Source organism: Hippocampus bargibanti, linkage group LG14 (genome assembly GCF_051943395.1).
Source record: "Hippocampus bargibanti isolate YZ-2025 linkage group LG14, ASM5194339v1, whole genome shotgun sequence".
In the NCBI taxonomy this organism is placed as follows: domain Eukaryota; kingdom Metazoa; phylum Chordata; class Actinopteri; order Syngnathiformes; family Syngnathidae; genus Hippocampus; species Hippocampus bargibanti.
This window is the reverse complement of record NC_142747.1, coordinates 18,447,916-18,466,064: the sequence shown is the minus strand read 5'-3', so window position 1 is coordinate 18,466,064 and position 18,149 is coordinate 18,447,916. Positions and strand designations below refer to the sequence as shown.

Genomic DNA, 18,149 nt, shown 5'->3' with positions numbered 1-18,149 from the left:
ATAGAAAATACCCTTATTTTGAATGAACACTTGGGACTATTATGCCACTGTCCTTGATTGTTAATCATTTTAGTGGTACTTGGTGTACAAAAAAATTAAGATACTACGTATTGGGTGGTCATCGGAAGGTACGCTCTGTAACATTGAACTCCAAACGTAAAACTGAATTTGGGTTGGCATTTGTTATGTGAGTAAGCACAATAGTTGAAATGACAGTATTTTTTAATGGCCATTGTTGATAGTGCTCATGATGAAAACCATTGTACTGTGAGGCATTATTACTGTTTAATCTTTGGAAATCTTCCACCCGAACCACTACAGAACGTTCAGAATACAAAAAAAAAAAAGATGAATGACTGATGTCACCCAATGATATCTCATGCGTTACAGCCATTATTATTATTATTATATTATTATTATATAACTCTGCTTCGCGGATTTTCGTCTATTGCGATTGGTCCTGGCACCCATTGACCGCGAAAAACGAGGGATTACTGTAATTGAAAGCATTACTGTAATTGGCGTTGCATTAATTGCTGCAGTGTGCCTCAAGACGCCAACTACCGTCCACCAGCGACTTTTTTCCAACACTCTTCATCCCCCCAGACATGATGGCGTGACGGCGGCTCCATCGTTGTCGCGGGTGAACATACAAAGCGTATTTTTGTGCGCGTGAAAATATTCGCCTTGGGGGCTGTGGACGACCACTGCGATCTTCCTTTTTCTGCTCCTCCTCCTCCTCTTCATCCTCCTCATCCTCCTACTTTCTTTCGTCCTATTGATCCTCCCGGTGAACGGAGGACACTGGCTGGGTGTTTTTTTTTTGTGTGCAAAAACTAGCTGCACACACGATCACGCGTGACATCGAGAGAGAGACAGAGAGAGGGGGAGAGATGGAGAGAGTGAGAGAGAGAAAGAGAGGATACGGTTTCACTAAAACCTTGGGCGGGATTCCATCATGGTTGCGCAAAGGAGAAGTTAGACTCGAGTACTGACTGCTTCAGTTTTCTCTTTTACGGTTTTTTTTTTTCTCCCGAAGCTGATCTTATTGTGAGCGTTTCTGGATCCTTCTTTTTTTCCATTTGCTGTTGTTGCCCCCCTCTCGAATACACTCTTAAACGCGTGGGATTTATTCGGAGACAGCGAGCAAACGTGATGCGCATTGGTCCTTGAACGCACCTCGGACGTTCAGGCTCCTCGAAAGGACTCCGATTATCTTTTTTTCGTATCGCTAATGCTCCCGAGATTGGATTTGAATGTTTTTCGTCCACTTCCCGTTTTGGTTTGACTGAACTGTGACACTCTGACACGTCTTTTGGAATCTTTTTTTAATCAGCTTCCATTCCTCTACAACCACGCGTCAATTTGGAATACATTAACTCCCGTTTATCCGACGCGATTCAACCCGCCCATCGGCTTCTGTCAAAAAGTGGAAACAGCTCGGAAAGGAATCACAAGTGCAACTCTTCATTCGTGTCACTTTTGGTAAGTGGAAGCAAAAACACACGCGTGGTTCGAGCTGGGAGCTAATCAGTGATGTGACGCATCGATTGTGCAATTTTCACAATGTGGCACTTTTGCGACGAATCTAAGAGTGTTCAGTTCAATGACTTCCCAACGCAGCTCCATGGGCCATCACAAGGCATCAAAGCTTCTATTGATAGTATTGGTTACGCTCAGTTAGCCAAGGTCCACCGGGCACTGGAAAGGTCTGTCTGCATCACCAGTCGGGCTCAATCGACTAAAAACAGCACATGGTGTCCAAAGGAATTACGATGTGTCGGAATTAGGAACCCCCCCGCATAGAAACCTCGCTATTCCTTAAATGAGCGGAATCTTGGAAATCATCTGTGGTGGTGCATTGATAGAGTAGTCGCACACTCAGGCTCAGTGGTACATTGATACCTTGGCTTACGAACTTAATTGGTTCCCAGACAGAGTGTGTAAGGCAAAGTGTGTATCCCAAAAAATAAGTTCCCATAGGAAACCATTAAAATGAGAGTAATCCGTTCCCAGGTCCCCATAAAACATAATTTTCTAATTTTCTAAGCCTTAAAACTACACAAAATATACCTTATTTTATGTATAACATATGTGCTATGGTATTATAATTAAATAAACTGTACTGTATAATACAGTTCTTTTATTTACCTTTGTGATGGTCGTTGATGGCTTGATGGAATGGTTTCATTAGCATTAAACACTTGATGAGGAACGTAACCTTCTTCGTTCACCATCTTGAGGAATGATCCCTTGTAGGTGCTTTCTCTGTGATAATTTTACCTAGTTCCTCATCAATTGTGTTCTGTTTAACTGGGTTGATAGCTTTTTGCATCAAGTATACAGATGGCTTGTGCGGGTTGTTTGTAGAGCCTGATTGATGGAATATTTTATCCTTGCAGTCTACACTCTGTCTTTGAACTATCAAAGTTGAACCGAGTCCAACTGTCACTGTTTTCTATCCGTTTGGTCACTCTCTCACTGTCGTTTGCCTGTCTCTTTAATGTTTAAACCACCTTCCCTCACTGCTGCGTTCTTGACCAATCACGTGGCTTTAACTGAAGACTGGGGGCGGGGGAATAGAAGACAAAAACAGTCGGATGCCATTTTGTTGTTTGCGAACGGCACATTACTCATTGAGGCAGCTCCGTGTACGAAAAAGGTTCGTATGCCAAGGTAAAATGTTCATAAATTTAACGTTCGTAAACCGAAAAGTTCGGAAGCCAAGGGGTTCGTAAACCGAGGTATCACTATATCTGCTATTTTCTTTGCTAGATCGATAATTTGATCATCTATCGTTATCGTCACAAATCTGTGACCTGTTTTATGGAATTGTATCTTTTGGGAAGTTTGATCTCGTCTATTTTCAGCATTTTATGGTGTTCAGTGGCTTATCAGGGTGAATATCTTTCCATGATGGAAGCAGCGGTGTGGTTGTAAATCTGTAAGAGTCATGCGGGGGGGGTTGGATGTCAATACGATGACGGTCAAGGGCGAGCGGGCACTGGCGTTTGTATCTGAGAGCATCAACTGTAGGCGGATGTGGTTGGGTTGCATTCGCACCACCAGTTCAAAAAAAAAGGGAGAACATGCACATACTTATTCTGAAGGACAGCGTGTTTGTATGATGGACTAAAGCCTGGCAGTTGTCGCCTAGAATTACGCTGGCAGGAAATGAAAGTTGTCAAAGGGTCTTGGCACGCTTCCGCCTTGTGACACATGCCTCTTTTGCCCCCGCTAACTGTAAAACATACATTGGATGTCAAAAAGCGGCGAAGGTCGAGACTTCAAGACGAATGGAACGTCATACTGGCTTTGACGTTTTAACCGATTTTGACAGCTTGCTAATCAGTTTAATTTGACGTGATATTCAAGTTCAAGTCAAGGTGAAATAGCGTTTAACATATAGCAGTGGTGGGCTGTGTATATCACTCCTGGGCCTTCAGTAGTGCTATGTCTGAATCAATGTCACAGCTGCGAGTGTGGTGTGATTTCCTAGAGAGTCCCGTTACCCCGGAAATAACTTGTGAAGAAAGAAATACTGTCATTACACTGTTTGAGTTTTTACCAGGAACTTGTGGATTTATGATCATAATTATTTGCCAATTTTTGCTAGCGTCGGAGCTGTCCAACCTGTCTTTATGATGCCCATCTATTCTTGAAAATGGCTTTAACAGTAAATCTGCAACCAAATCCATTTCTTCTCCTCTTTAAGCCATTGTGGGTTGAGAAAATCGCGATTAAATCAAAACAACAACAGACTTGCTTATGCAGTTTGCTACAGATCCAGTGTGCTAGCTCTGGCCAGTATGCTCTTGTCACTAGCGGCGAGTCACCGCGAAAACGCTGACATTACCCAGGCCTGCGAGCAGGACCTGCGTGTCACCCACTCAAAATCTGATTATAATAAATAACTTTATAAATAACGATTTAGCAAAATGAATGACGATTTGGATGAATAAATAAATGAGCACAATAAATGAATAAACAATACATAAATAACAGTTTCAATAAATAAATAATGATTCAGATAAATACAATTTAGATGAACAAATAACAATTGAGATAAATAAATAATCAAAAAAAAAATAAAATAAAATAACAGATTCAGTAAATAAATAATAATTTAGATAAAGAAATAAACGTGTAACATCAAAACAAATAAGTTAAATAAATAAATAGCAGTTTTGATAAATAAAAAATCATTTATATAAATAACAATTTAGATGAATAAGATAAAGTCTATAAAAATAGACGAGTAAAATAAAAACAAAGCAATAAAATACATAAATAACAGTTTCAATAAATAAATAATGATTTATATACATAAATAACAATTTAGATCAATAAATAAACAAGTAGAATAAATAAACATGTTAAATAACAAATAATTACATAAGAAAATAAATAATGATTCATATAAATAAATAACAATTTAGTTAAACGAATCACAATTTAGATAAATAAACAAGTAAAATAAGTAAACATGTTGAATGAAAAATAAATGCATATGAAAATAAATAATGATTCATATTAATAAATAACAAGTTAGTTAAACGAATCACAATTTAGATAAATAAATAAACAAGTAAAATCAAAAATAACGGTTTCGATGAATAAATAACAATTTCGATACATAAATAACAATTTAGATTAATAAATAAACAAGTAAAATAAATAAACATGTTAAATGAAAAATAAATGCATAAGAAAATAAATAATTATTAATATAAATAAATAACAATTTAGATCAACAAATCACAATTTAGAAAAAAAAATAAACAAGTAAAATAAAAAACAACAGCTTCCATAAATAAATATTTAGAAAAACAAGTAACCATTTAGATGAATAAATGCACTTGTAAAATATATAAACAAGTACAATAAAAACAAATAAGTTCAATAAATAACAGTTTTGATAAATAAATAATGATTAAGATAAATAGATAACATTTTAGATAAACAAATAAACAAGTAAAACAAATAAACAGCGAAACAAACAAATTAACTAACTAAATTAATAAATTAATAAAAAAATAATACATTGATACGTTGATGAATCGCTACATCGATACATCAATAAATTAATAAATTAATCCACTCCCGGCTGTTCCTGCTTCTTCCAAATGAAAGTTACTGTAATTTAAAACAGATTCTTCACCCACAATACACTGTCTGTAAGAAAAGAATCTGTTTTAAATTAGATATCAAGTAGACAGGATGAACTTAATATAACTATTACGCGAAAGTTACTGTAGTTCTCGCGGATCCCCATTAGCATTAGCAAACACCATTAGCAACTGCGGCTGACGACGCCCACTCGGTGTGTTGCGTGATGTTACAGCAGGGTCTCCCGGCACTTTCTGTCACGCGTCGGCCTCATAAAGTCAGGCAAGACTCTGCTTATCATGTGTTATAGCGAAGCCCCCCTTTTTTTTAAATCATGGAAAAGTTGAAGTAAAAAAAACACAAAAATAACAGCGGAGAAGTTGCCACTGTTGAATCTTTCCATTGGGCCGCGGGTGCGGAATTAATGGCTTCTTTGGCTCATCGCTCTGTTGCTTTGTATTCCAACATCTGCCCGTGGCGCGGGTGTCATGCGTTGGCCTTATGAAATCGGCAGACTTGATGAGGGTTATCAGACACTGCAGGAATTAGAGTGCTGCAGGAATGAGAGTGCAGCGGCCGCCACCCGCTATTGATCAGCCAGTCGAGAAACACTTAGCGAGACAATGTAGCGACGTGGCTTTGTGCTCACTGTGCAGTCGTGGACGTTTGATGCCGATTGTACATTGGTTTCCTCACTAAAAAAAAAACGTTTTGGGGATATTTTGAATGATTTTAAACCCAGTCGGGTTTTGAACTTGGGCTTCAATTTAATTTTCCCGACCTTTCAATTGGAATGAAAATTAGCTATCGGGCTGCCTAGCTAGCCAGATATCTATCTAGCTGGCTGGCTATCTAGTTAGGTATCTGTTGGCCATCGATTGGCGTGCTAGCTAGCTTTCTATCTATTTGAGTTACTTCCAGGTTGAGTGAACGCTGGCGCGTGTGCTCACCCACAGAAAAACGGACCCCGTGACTGTAAAGTGACCTTGAGAAATGAAATGTATTATTATTATAATAAATAAAGGCTCATCGAATCTAATCCAATCCAATCTAATCTAATGTAATTTAATGCTACTTTGCTAACTTTCCACATTCTTTTACATTTCAAGCTGCCCTGAAAAGGGGCTATCTAGCAACCCGTTTGTGTTTTGAACAAGTCAGGCGGCGTTCTAAATAAAGTGCAGTATTTATCTTGCGTAACTGGCGGTGTCATTTAAATCAATTGATCAGGCACGTGGGGGGGGATGAGCGTGCATGTGGTTCGTCGATTAAACACATTTTAATGGGAGAGAAGCATAATGCTTCTTCATGAGCACTCCAGTTATGTTTGCTGGATTCAGGGAGGATGTTGAGGGGGGTTTATTTGTGAATTAAAGAGTCATTCAGTGCCACACAGAGTGCGACCGTGTGCCAATTCAGTCAATAATAATAATAATAATAATAATAATAATAATAATAATAATAATAACAATTATAATTATTATAATGGAAATAATAATGAGGATGATGATGATAATAATAATAATAATAATAATAATAATAATAATAATAATAATAATAATAATAATAATACATTTCATTTATAAGCACCTTTCAAAACTCCCAAGGTCACTTTCCAGGCACAGGATATTTTTTTTCTGCGTATCCTTTACAGTCACAGGATTTTTTTTTTGTTGTGCAGGTGAGCAGCGGCAGCCATTCGCGCCAGGGTTCACTCTAGCCGGAAATAACACAGCGGCAAAGTTATGAAAGGAAGAGGAAAGGAAAGAAAGAAGTAGAAAACTGAAATACAGGAGCTGCTGGAAAGGCAGCCACTCTCGCGGCGTCATCTTGAAGTTAAAAAAAAAAACTAAAGAAAACAAATAATGACAACACAAAGACACAGAGTCATTCATTCTTCAGCACTCGCTGTAACCTCTTTGTGACATGAAGCTGTTCTAGATGAAAGAGGAGAGAATCGAAGCCTCCTTTTCAGCAGTGGATCAGGGACGTCATGGTGGAATGTGCACGTCTACTACAAGCTAAATGTTGAAAGCAAACACGAACATGTAGCATCCATTGACGAAAAGAGATTAGAAGTTTGAAGCTGTCGGAAGGATGCGGATTGGCATTAAATTGAGTAAGGAGGCGATTGGGTCGAACGCTTTGAGGGATGATATTGAGCAGCAAGCTGGGCTCAGCGAGCGGCCATCCTAATCTAAACATACGACATCATTAAAGCTGCCCGCTGCCGCTGGAGGCCTGACACACATATTCCATTTCGAGGATACGCGCTGTAAAAAGCATATGGACCAGTCCGATCGACTATATATCTTTTACATCAGGGCTTCCCAAATATCGGGATGTAGACTGAGGTATTTTTTTTTCATTCAATGTTATTATATACAGTGATACCTTGGCTTATGAACTTAATTGGTTCCCAGACAGAGTGTGTAAGGCGAAAAGTGTGTATCCCAAAGATTAATTTCCCATAGGAAACCATTAAAATGAGAATAACCCGTTCCCAGGTCCTCATGAAACATGATTTTCTACTTTCTAATTTTCTTGAAACTACACAACATATACCTTATTTTATGTATAATAAATGTGCTATGGTATTATAATTAAAGAAATAAACTATACTATATAATAAAGTCGTTTTATTTACCTTTGTGATGGTCGTTGATGGCTTGATGGAATGGAGTGGCCGCTTTCATCAGCATTAAACACTTGATGAGCAACGTAACCTCCTTCTTTCACCATCTTGAGGAATGATCCCTTGTAGGTGCTTTCTCTGTGATCATTTTACCTTGTTCTTCATCAATTGTGTTCTGTTTAGCTGGGTTGATAGCTTTTTGCATCAAGTGTACAGATGGCTTGTGCGGGTTATTTGTGCAGCCTGATTAACCTTGCAGTCTGCACTCTGCCTTTTAGTGTTGGGGGGGGGGGATAGAAAAACAAGATATTCTAAGCATAGTAAAATAAAAATGGCTCTATATATATACAGTAAAGTCTCGTTATATCGAAATCGGATATATCGATAGTCCCGGTTATATCGATACTATTTCTATGTGCGCACGGAGAAAATTACATGCAAACAGGGTCGGATATATCGATAGTCCCGGTTATATCGATAATTTTTCGGACTCCCTTGAATATCGATATAACGAGACTTTACTGTATATATATATATAGCATGTTTTCCAAGTCGCTCACTATTGTGTCATCCACTCAACTCCAATTAAGAACCCACACTTTGACCTTTGTCTTTCGGAACACTGTGCAGGCCCTTCACCATTGATCTGAAGGCGACATTGATTTACATCATCCTTTCAGCAGCAGCAGCAGCAGCAGTATCTTCTCTTTTTGATCACTATCTCCTGACCCGAGAAGCATTTCCTTTTGGCTCTCTTGAGAAAACCAATGGAGCTCTCCATAAAAATTTGAAATGCAGGCAGCACCGTTAAATAATGCATAAGTACAATAAATATGAGCGTATGGATAGCGATTGCGCTGTGGTCCGACTTGTTCTATTGTACTCATCTAAGAGCCAGTGGACAAACACGGAGCGTTTAATGCACTCATCCGAACGGAGAGGCATTAGGAAGGAGATAATGCCTTTGTGAATTCATTGGACTTCATATGCCACCGTGTTGAGCTTTCATTGCCCCCCCCCCCCCCCAAGCCCCTCAACCCCTCAGGCATTGATTTATTTTCCAGAATGAGCGTATGTGCTCTTCAACAGACCTTCTCGTTCTGGGCCTCGCTGGAGATGTTGAACTCTGCGGCCTATTAAGAGGCTGTCAGACAGCAGAAGCACTTAACTATTCCGGCGAAATGAAGCGTCAACTTTCTCTGTTTGCTTTAAAGTCCTCTGCTTTAATGCATAATGTAGCACTACCTCGCTAACTTGGGGGACACCATAAATTCTCACGACGACTTTATTTTTAGCTTTAGTTCATGGTTGGAGAGCGTTAAAGTGCTATCACAATGACACTGATATGTTTGTTACCGGCCGGGGAAATGCAAGGCAGCTGCTGTCGACCTGAAGGGCTTTAAAGGACGTGCACGATGGTCGGCAACACGCGGTTCTAGAGCTGGATACGTCTCTTTAGTGGATCCCTGGAGCCTTTTTGTAAATTTTTGAAAATGGAAGAGATGGAAAGGGAAATCTATTTTTGCCTTAATGTGGTTTCTGGAGAAATCTGACGTTCTTAACATTTTCCAATGCTGTAAAAATGCGTAGAATGAATATGAATTGTCAACATTTTTGTCAACGAAGGTGTGCGACATAGCTTTCAACACACGCGACAGGTGTCTATATTAATAATAATAATAATAATAATAATAATAATAATAATACACTTCATTTATAAGCGCCTTTCAAAACTCTCAAGGTCACTTTACAGTCACAGGTTGAGTTTTTCTGCACGTGAGCAGTAGCAGCCACACGCGCCAGCGTTCACTCAATCCAGAAGTAACTCAAACAGATAGAAAGCTAGCTAGCTAATGTATAGCTAATAGATGGCCAGCTAGCTGTATTGATAGCTAATAGATAGCCAGCTAGCTGGATACATAGCTAATAGATAGCCAGCCAGCTAATGTAAGCCGAATGTGCAGAAGCAAAATATTTCAACATGATAAATAAAAACAATTTTTGGGGGATATATATATATATATATATATATATATATTTATATATATATATATATATATATATATATATATATATATATATATATATATATAAGAATGGGACTCTGTAAAGAGAGAAGCATTTGAAGACTGTATACATGAGCTACGGGAGAGTAAACATGCCGCAAAAGTGCACCCATAACTACGTCAGGTCTCGACAAAGGTCATGATAGGTTATAATATACACAATCTCGTGTGTAGTCATTTTTATTGTAGTTTAATATACATATCAACAGCAAATGTTTCTTTGATTATAAGGCTTTCATTTTTTTCCGACTCTATTTATATTTTTATTTGTGTATTATTTGGTTAGTTCATTATTTAGGTCCTATAGGGCTCTTGGAACATTTTGACATGCCTGAACCCTGGTTGAGTGTTAGCAGTTGATAGCAGTATCGATGTCCCACAGGGAATGCGGATCATGTGCTCGAGTGATTCCTTTTTAAGGTGCACTCTCCTCTTTGCTGTTATCTTGGAGCCGGCATACTTTTCCACATTATTTTTAGTCAAAAATTAACAAATGCTTTTTATTTTGTGCCCTTGCTGCTTTCTCCGCTTGTTTTTGTTCATCCACAGCTACTTCCAATTTGTATTTACGTATTATTGTTACACGAATCGTGAAAAATTCAGACGATAAATTGATTGTTGTTATTGTTGTAATCTGACTGTGAGGTTGTAAAGTAAAACAGTAAAAAATATATTTGTGTAGCATTTATAACAGAAGGGGGCTCATAAACTGCTACAGGAAGTTAAAATATGATGACGGCTGCATGGACAAGGACCAAGTATGTTTTTTTGTCGACGGGTGGCAGTTTGTTCCATGTAAAAAATTGCCGCATCATCATTTTTGTTTTCTTGTTTACTGAACCTTTTCAAAAAAAAATATTGCTTCGAGTCTTCAGTCAACCGAATTGAACTGCCCTTCCTCGAACATTCAATCAATGGAATAAGTTATAGAACATAAAAATCTAGATCCAGATCACAGGTTTTGGTTCCATTTAACTTGGTAGTCTTGGTGTGTGATTTTTGTCGCATTCATTCTTGAATTGCCAGTTTGAAATAACATGAGTTCATCAAGGATATTTTTGCCTTTGTCTGTCAGGTTAGCGCAACTGCTTACAGAATCTAAGACAAACTACCCTCATTGTTTGACCGTATGTTGAGCAAAAATCCTAGACTGCTTTTCTCGGAGATGACACTGTTCAAGGACGGAGCTGTGAGACCATTGTGACAATCGCTCAACTTTATGCTCATATATACGGTGCATCATTGTTGCCTCCGCAGTACAACGTAAACAGAAACTGAATGTAATGTCTGAAAGGCAATTTAGTGAGCTACTGATAATATCTGACGTGTCATAGTGAGGAATACAATGAATAAAGAGGCTACTGGTTTGTGCTGCTTATACTTTTCAGGGTCACTTTCTCCAGCGATTTTTAAGAGTATCCTTTCCAGACTTGTTAAAATGCTGGCTACATCCCTCCATGTCCCGAGTACTGATAAATTTCTTGGGATTATTGCAGACACACGGCCTCACACCTCCAGTCCCACATATAACACCGTTGTTGCAGAACTGTGAAGAGAAGTAGTCTCACCCCAGATTTGAACCACAGTGCACCGACATGAAATTCAACAGATGGGCAGAGCACATTCTGTCACACTGAAATCTGGCCCATGTCAGACACGTTTACCCAATTTCTTGTAAGAATCCTTCCAACTTGAACGTAGGCACAATACAGACGGTCTCTATTCTGTCATCCCATTTCTGCTACTCTTAGTTACGGAATTTGGAGAAGCTTTAGCATCAATTTGCGAAGTTGTTTCCTCAACCCGTATTTGAACAGGTCTTGTAATTTGGAATCACGGCAGGACTGTCACGCTAGTTTTCTTTTCTTTCAACTGCAACATTTGATGCCACAGATGGTACCTCAATATTTTCCCTCTTCTGGCACATTTTTTTTTAACAGAATTTGGTGAAGTCACACCCTCAAACCGGATTTTAAGATGAGTTTACTGAGTTAAAATAACCCCTCCCGAGACTTGGATGGGTCTAAAAATGTGTTCTGACACAAAATCATCGCACATACAGTCACACAACCTTCCAGTTTAGATCTCTTATTTACTGTACGTGTGTAATCACCATCGGCCAATCAGTCGTAGATAACCTGCACCAAGGGTTCCTCCAATAAATATGACAAAAATGTTGTCCTACTTCTCACATCGTCTCACTTCTGACATTTAATCGAACTCTGCAGACTCACGACTCTTCAACCTTCTCCAAACGGTCTTTGCAACTAGAAACTTGGCACACCTTGGATGACCTTGACTCTGGTCAAAGGATCATAAACTCATTATTAGGATCTGGGTGTAAAAATCTTGATTGACCCGTACATCAAATCATATCATATTCTGTTACATAAAGCTCCCTGTTGTACACAACTGCCTGGTCTTGATCACCCGAGTGCCTCAACCATAACTGGGGTCGATCAGATTGGTATAACCTTCCCCAAGGCCCTTCCAGTGCTTCAGATAGCTGCATGGCTTTCATTCAAACTTTCAGAGCATTTGTGACAGGACCCCTTTAGCCCACAATCACTGAGGGAAACAAATAAAGGCTCAATAATTAATCAGATTAATCTCCAGTCAGTGAGGTATGAGTGTCAAATGACTTTGCGGCGCTTAATTCACAGTTGAATCCACGAGCCTAGGCCAGGTGGGTGACATTGACTTAGATGAGATGTGACGGAGCTGAAACATTTGCGCCATCATCCCAAACTTCACGGTTGAAAGACGGAACAGCAGCGGCGCGTCCGTCCTCTGTGCACCTGTCTGTCAAGAGACATGGAAACGCAACAGCTTGTCTGGTCCAAAACACCGCGATGCAATATCTGGTTGAAGGTCAGCTGTGCATCTGTGACGTATGAGAAAGCGTTGTGGTTTCTTGACATTTTTTTTGGGGCAGCAAGTTTGGAAGTTAGGAAGAATCTATTAAAAGCAACAAAATATAATTTGTTTGGTGTGATAGCTGCTGCTTTAAATCTTGCAGATGGTGGCTTGTTGAAAAAGCTGACTTGACTGGTGTTTGATCTCGTAGGACATGCCCGGACTTTTTCGAGTTATGTTAGCATTAACCGCACGGTACCGTAATTAGACGATGCTTTACCGCAGACAAGTTGACAAGGCAAGTCGGCTGGGCAAAAGAAAGAATATATTTTCAGCAACGGTAAATAAAGAAAAAAAAAACATTTGATGCTCTGTCTTGATGACGTGTGCCGTCAACGCTCATATTGATGCGACCGCCAAAGTTCTGTGCCAAACTTATCCTCACAGGAACATGATCAGACAATATTGTAAGGCAGATAATCCAACTTTTGCCATCTCAAACCTTTTCTTGATGAACATAATTAAAAAAAATAATTGTATCATTATCGTCACAAAGTCCCTAACGCTTTGCCTCCATCTGCTGCGTTTGAAAAACGTCTTTGGACATTTCCCACTATGGCTTGAGTATGAATTACACTTTTAACCTGCAGCCAAACAACGTTCACCCCCACTGCTGTTTTTAGTAGCGATTATCTTAACAACTGTTCCTTACCGCTTCTTTGAAAAGTGATTAGCATCTCAAAGACAAACAACGCGTGTCACTTTTGAAGCTGTCTCAATACTTGCATTTATCCGCTCCTTTGACCGGCTTTGGCGAGATGATTAGATCGCTATGACAAACTGCTTTTCTCCGTTGTGGTACGTGATGGATGTTAGTCGTGAGTAGCCGCCGTGGGCTGGGTGTCTATTGACCGAATGGCTGCCATTTGCGGTGGCAGGGATTAGCGATTTGTAAAGCATGTCGGCTTCCTTCCTGCATGTCAGATGTTTCGGCGAGAGGCTGTGGTTTTCCCCTGAAGGGCATCATGTATTATTGTATTCGATCGAGGCGGGCCATAAAAACCAGCGTCTGTGTTCAAAGTATGACACTACTCTACCTCAGATTTTACAGATTTATATGACTGTTCGAGCCATAAGGGCATTTCGGTTAATAAATTTGATTTTTGTTATTGTTCACAATTGTATAATTAGATTTTGAAAATGTGTAATATGTTTCATTTTATTGCCGTTTTAGTAAATTTATTAGCAATATTGAGGTATCTGGGCTGAATTCACCTGATCGGATCATCTGAATTCACCAGATCGGATCATTTGAATTCACCTGAGCAGGCCGTCTGTGGTCACCTGACCGGATCGTCTATCGTCACCTGATCGGATGGTCTGAATTCACCTGATCGGATCATCTGAATTCACCTGATCGAATCGTTTGAATTCACCTGAGCAGGCCGTCTGTGGTCACCTGACCGGATCGTCTATCGTCACCTGATCGGATGGTCTGAATTCACCTGATCGGATCATCTGAATTCACCTGATCGAATCGTTTGAATTCACCTGATCAGGCCGTCTGCAGTCACCTGATCGGATCGTCTAAAGTCACCTGATCAAACTGACAGATCGCCTGAAGTCACGTCTGAAGTCACGTGATCAGATATTATGAACGTGGTCACAACCTGTTCAGAGCATGTTAGCATGTTAGTATAAAAGGCCAGTGTCCAAGTTGTGTTCACTCACTTTTTTATGTTTACTCCCTTTTTTATTTTTACTCTCTACACACGTTTTGATGAGCCTTGGTTTTTGTTCATGACAATAAAGCGAACATTTTTGGGATCAACGATCACTGCCTCATCTTTTGTTGTCATTCATGATATAGGAAAGGGAAGTGTCAGAAATCTTCATGCCTTGCTGAAGTAGCAACAAGAGCAACTTAAAGTTGCCGCTACAATGACTTAAACGTGTGATAAAATATTGAGCCCATGCATCTTAAAAGGGATATAGCACTTTGTCTCAACCCGGAGTTATGGCACCGAAAGCTCTACATGGCCCTGCAGTAAAGGTCGGGTCAGATGAGACAAAACTGTTAGCGAGGCAAAGACAAAAAAGGTAAAAGGTGCGCTGTAATTCTTGCCCTTTTCGGTAGTTTGACACAATCATGCCCCAGACATGTTAAAGTATGACTATGACAGCAATGAAAGCCAGGCATGACCTGATTGTGCCTATTAAATTTCTATTAAAAGCCAGTCAGGTCACCGTTCACAGAGCAGCGACAGTTTTGCAAAAAGGAATTGCTTTCTAGGAATAGGGTGAAAAAAGGGGAAGTACTCCTTTAAGGGGATTTATGGAGGCGGTGATAATATTTAACTTCTGTTGGAGTAGTCGCTCATATGTTCAGGACAGAATCAAGTTAGTGATTCAGCCCATAGTCGAGTGTAATGGTGCGAAGGTCTGAACCTTAACATGTTCTTCCACTTGTACTATTTACTGCCGACGCACTCTAAGTGCTGTTTTACGATTCGTCACAGCAGTTACACGACGCTGTATTTATGAACGGAATGAAAAGTCGACAGCATGTCATCAAAGTGACGGAAAGTCTCGCAGAACTCACGGTCACAGTGTCATATGTCCTGTTACCGCGGTCTGTCATAAAAGTGAATGTATAAAACCAATCTTTTGATTGCAATTGCTGGAATATTGGAATAAACTGCTCACGCGGGAAATTTGTTTAATGGTGATTGCTTCATAATCTGCATGCTCACTTTATGTTACAGTACTTTTACTGAGGGATAAAATAGTCTGTTTCATACTAATCTTCCTCAGTCAAATAGTGGAGTAGATTTGATTTGCTATACGCCTCTTAATGACCAGGGAGATGTCTTTTTTGGAGTATTGTCGTAATTTGTTGTCTCTGCTGTTCTTCATCAATCAATAACTGAGAGCAGTGGTTCTTAACCTGGGTGCAAATGAACCCTTGGGGTTTGGTGAGTTTGGCTCAGGGTTTTGACGGAGACACACGTGACTCAAAATCTCATCTCTCATCTCATTTTCCGTACCGCTTATTCCTGATTAGGGTCACGGGGGTTGCTGGAGCCTATCTCAGCTGTCTTCGGGCACGAGGCGGGGGACACCCTGAATTTGTTGCCAGCCAATCGCAGGGCACACAAAGACATACAACAGTCACTCTCACACTCACACCTAGGGACAATTTGGAGTGCTCAATCTGCCTGCCATGCATGTTTTTGGAGTGTGGGAGGAAACCGGAGGACCCGGAGAAAACCCACGCGGGTCCGGGGAGAACATGCAAACTCCACACAGGGAGGCCGGACCGGGACGCGAACCGGCGACCTCTGCACTGTAAAGCCGGTGTGCTAACCACTCGACTACCGGGCCGCCTCAAAATGATAATTAGTAATGACGTGCTCACTTGGACATCGGTGGCAGATTCTTGAATTTTATTGCAAAATTCCAAACAGCCAAGAGGACTACTTTTGGTTTGATGTTCCGAGCTAATGTCTTGAAACGCATTTTCGGTCATTTGCTGTGTGTAGACGATGGGAGATCATTGCTCGAGGGCATGGTCATGACCGACCAGGAATCTCTGTAGCTCTTTTAACCCTTTTAGATACAGCGGTCATGGAAATGAGCAGTCTATCATGTTCACAGGTTACAGGTTACACATTATTAATACATGAAAGAGTTATTGTTTCTGTCGGGCTCTCAGGAACATCCCTGATAGAGAATACACAGAATAGAAGTTATCATGTTTAAAAGTTTCATGCTGTGACGTGTTTAGTTGGTTGAACATGTGTGACAATACACAATGGAAGCACAGAAAATCTGGGATCAATCTGAGGTGAACAGACACAGCCTGTTAAACTGTAATCTTTATGTAGGAGATCTGGCCTTGGACTAATTTACGACTTGGGTAAAGTCCTTCACAGGAAGAGCTCATTAGCCAGGTTACAAATCTATCCGTTCATGGAAAGGCCACCCATTAAAATATCTACGTTATGTTGGTGCATGAGACGTCCAGAGGTGTGGTATATTCAAATGAAGAAGACTGTGTTTTACTGATGTTACTAATTTACGACTTGGGTAAACTCCTTCACAGGAAGACCTCATTAGCCACATTACAAATCTATCGGTTCTTGGAAAGTACAAATCTGAAAATGTCTACATTCTATTGTTTTATGAATGTTGGTGCTTGGGACGTCTAGGGGCGTGGTTGTTGGATGTTTGGATGCGTGGATGTTTTACTAATATCACTTAAATTTGAATAAACTCTCAATAAATAGCTCAGCAGAGGGCTGCAGAAGTTGGGGGTCGGTCATGAATGTCTACGTCCCCTGCCGGCAGTAAAAGACAATCTTCCTGTGTTCGAGACTTTGTACACAGTGTCCGAACAAACATCTCCGACACACCCAAACCAATATTCCTTTTCCTTCATTCTTGTGGCATAGTTTGTCATTGTAGATGATCTATTTGTATACGTTTGATCTTCAGAAATCTTGTTTCTATTTCTATTTGCACTTTTAAAGTTCCAGATACCCTGCCGCACTCACGAAATAACACATTCCACTCTACACTTTCAGACATCAACTGTGAAGTATTTGGATCTGTGAAACCTAAACAAGAATACTCCCAGTGCAGAAGGGGATTGTTTATAGTAGGTGGAATGATGTATTCTGGAGAATTTCACGCTGTGTGTGCTGTGTAGTAGGTGTTCCGGGAGGAATATAGCTCCTCAGTCCTGATGGGAAAAAATATCCAAGTATTGCTTTGCACTCAGTTTTACAATGCTTAATTCTCTGCCTGACAAAATCAAAGTGATGAGAGTTGCTTGGAGACGATGAAAGGCAAGGCAACAAATGGAAAGTTGTTGAAATTCTCATTTTGTGATGTGACTGCTGACATGTAACCTGTTCTTCGGGTTCATGTTGCTAAACAACGTTGACTTCTTTTCATTTCGGTTTAAAAGTCTTTGCGTGTACAAATTTGCGGAGTAAATGTGACATGAATGAAGACTCCATTAAATTCGTGAATGCCAGTGAATGAGTTAAAAAAGTAATCAGGCTCTCATAAACCGCTAGTGCGTTTAATTGTTTAATTAATAAATGCCAAAAATAGCAAGGTTCAGGTACTATTATGTGGCACCATGAGGCTTATTTTAAAGTTGGCCTTCTCACCAGGTTATCAAAGTGCTACTTACATGCCAAAAATGAGATATTGTTGCAGGGTTTCGTTTGACTATTTTCCGACAGCATAGACGTAAAATAAACCCAAAAAACTGCCTCGGGCATTTCCTTGGACCAAAGAACCCCAATTACTATTTGAGGCTGAATTTTTTTCAGCCTCAAATATCATCATTGATCATTTTTCTGGACTTTGGAGAACAATGTGTAAAACCATTCATCAATCCCGGGTAAACACAAAGTCAGTTTGATTTGGACCGTTTCGAATGTGTCCTATCGTGGCTTGAAAATAGTCAT

General features: G+C 39.9%; 1 protein-coding gene across 4 annotated transcripts in view; it reads left to right on the top strand.

The window, feature by feature from the left end:
- lrfn1 (leucine rich repeat and fibronectin type III domain containing 1) overlaps positions 1-18,149 on the top strand; it is a 151,415-nt gene that overhangs the window by 46,703 nt on the left and 86,563 nt on the right. For 2 of the 4 annotated variants that reach the window (XM_089013169.1, XM_089013168.1), the window contains exon 1: positions 706-1,485. The exons of the other annotated variants lie outside the window; for them this stretch is intronic. The gene's annotated coding sequence lies outside the window, so the exon portion shown is untranslated. Of the gene's footprint in view, positions 1-705; positions 1,486-18,149 lie in introns of those variants that run through there. 4 annotated transcript variants of the gene reach the window in all.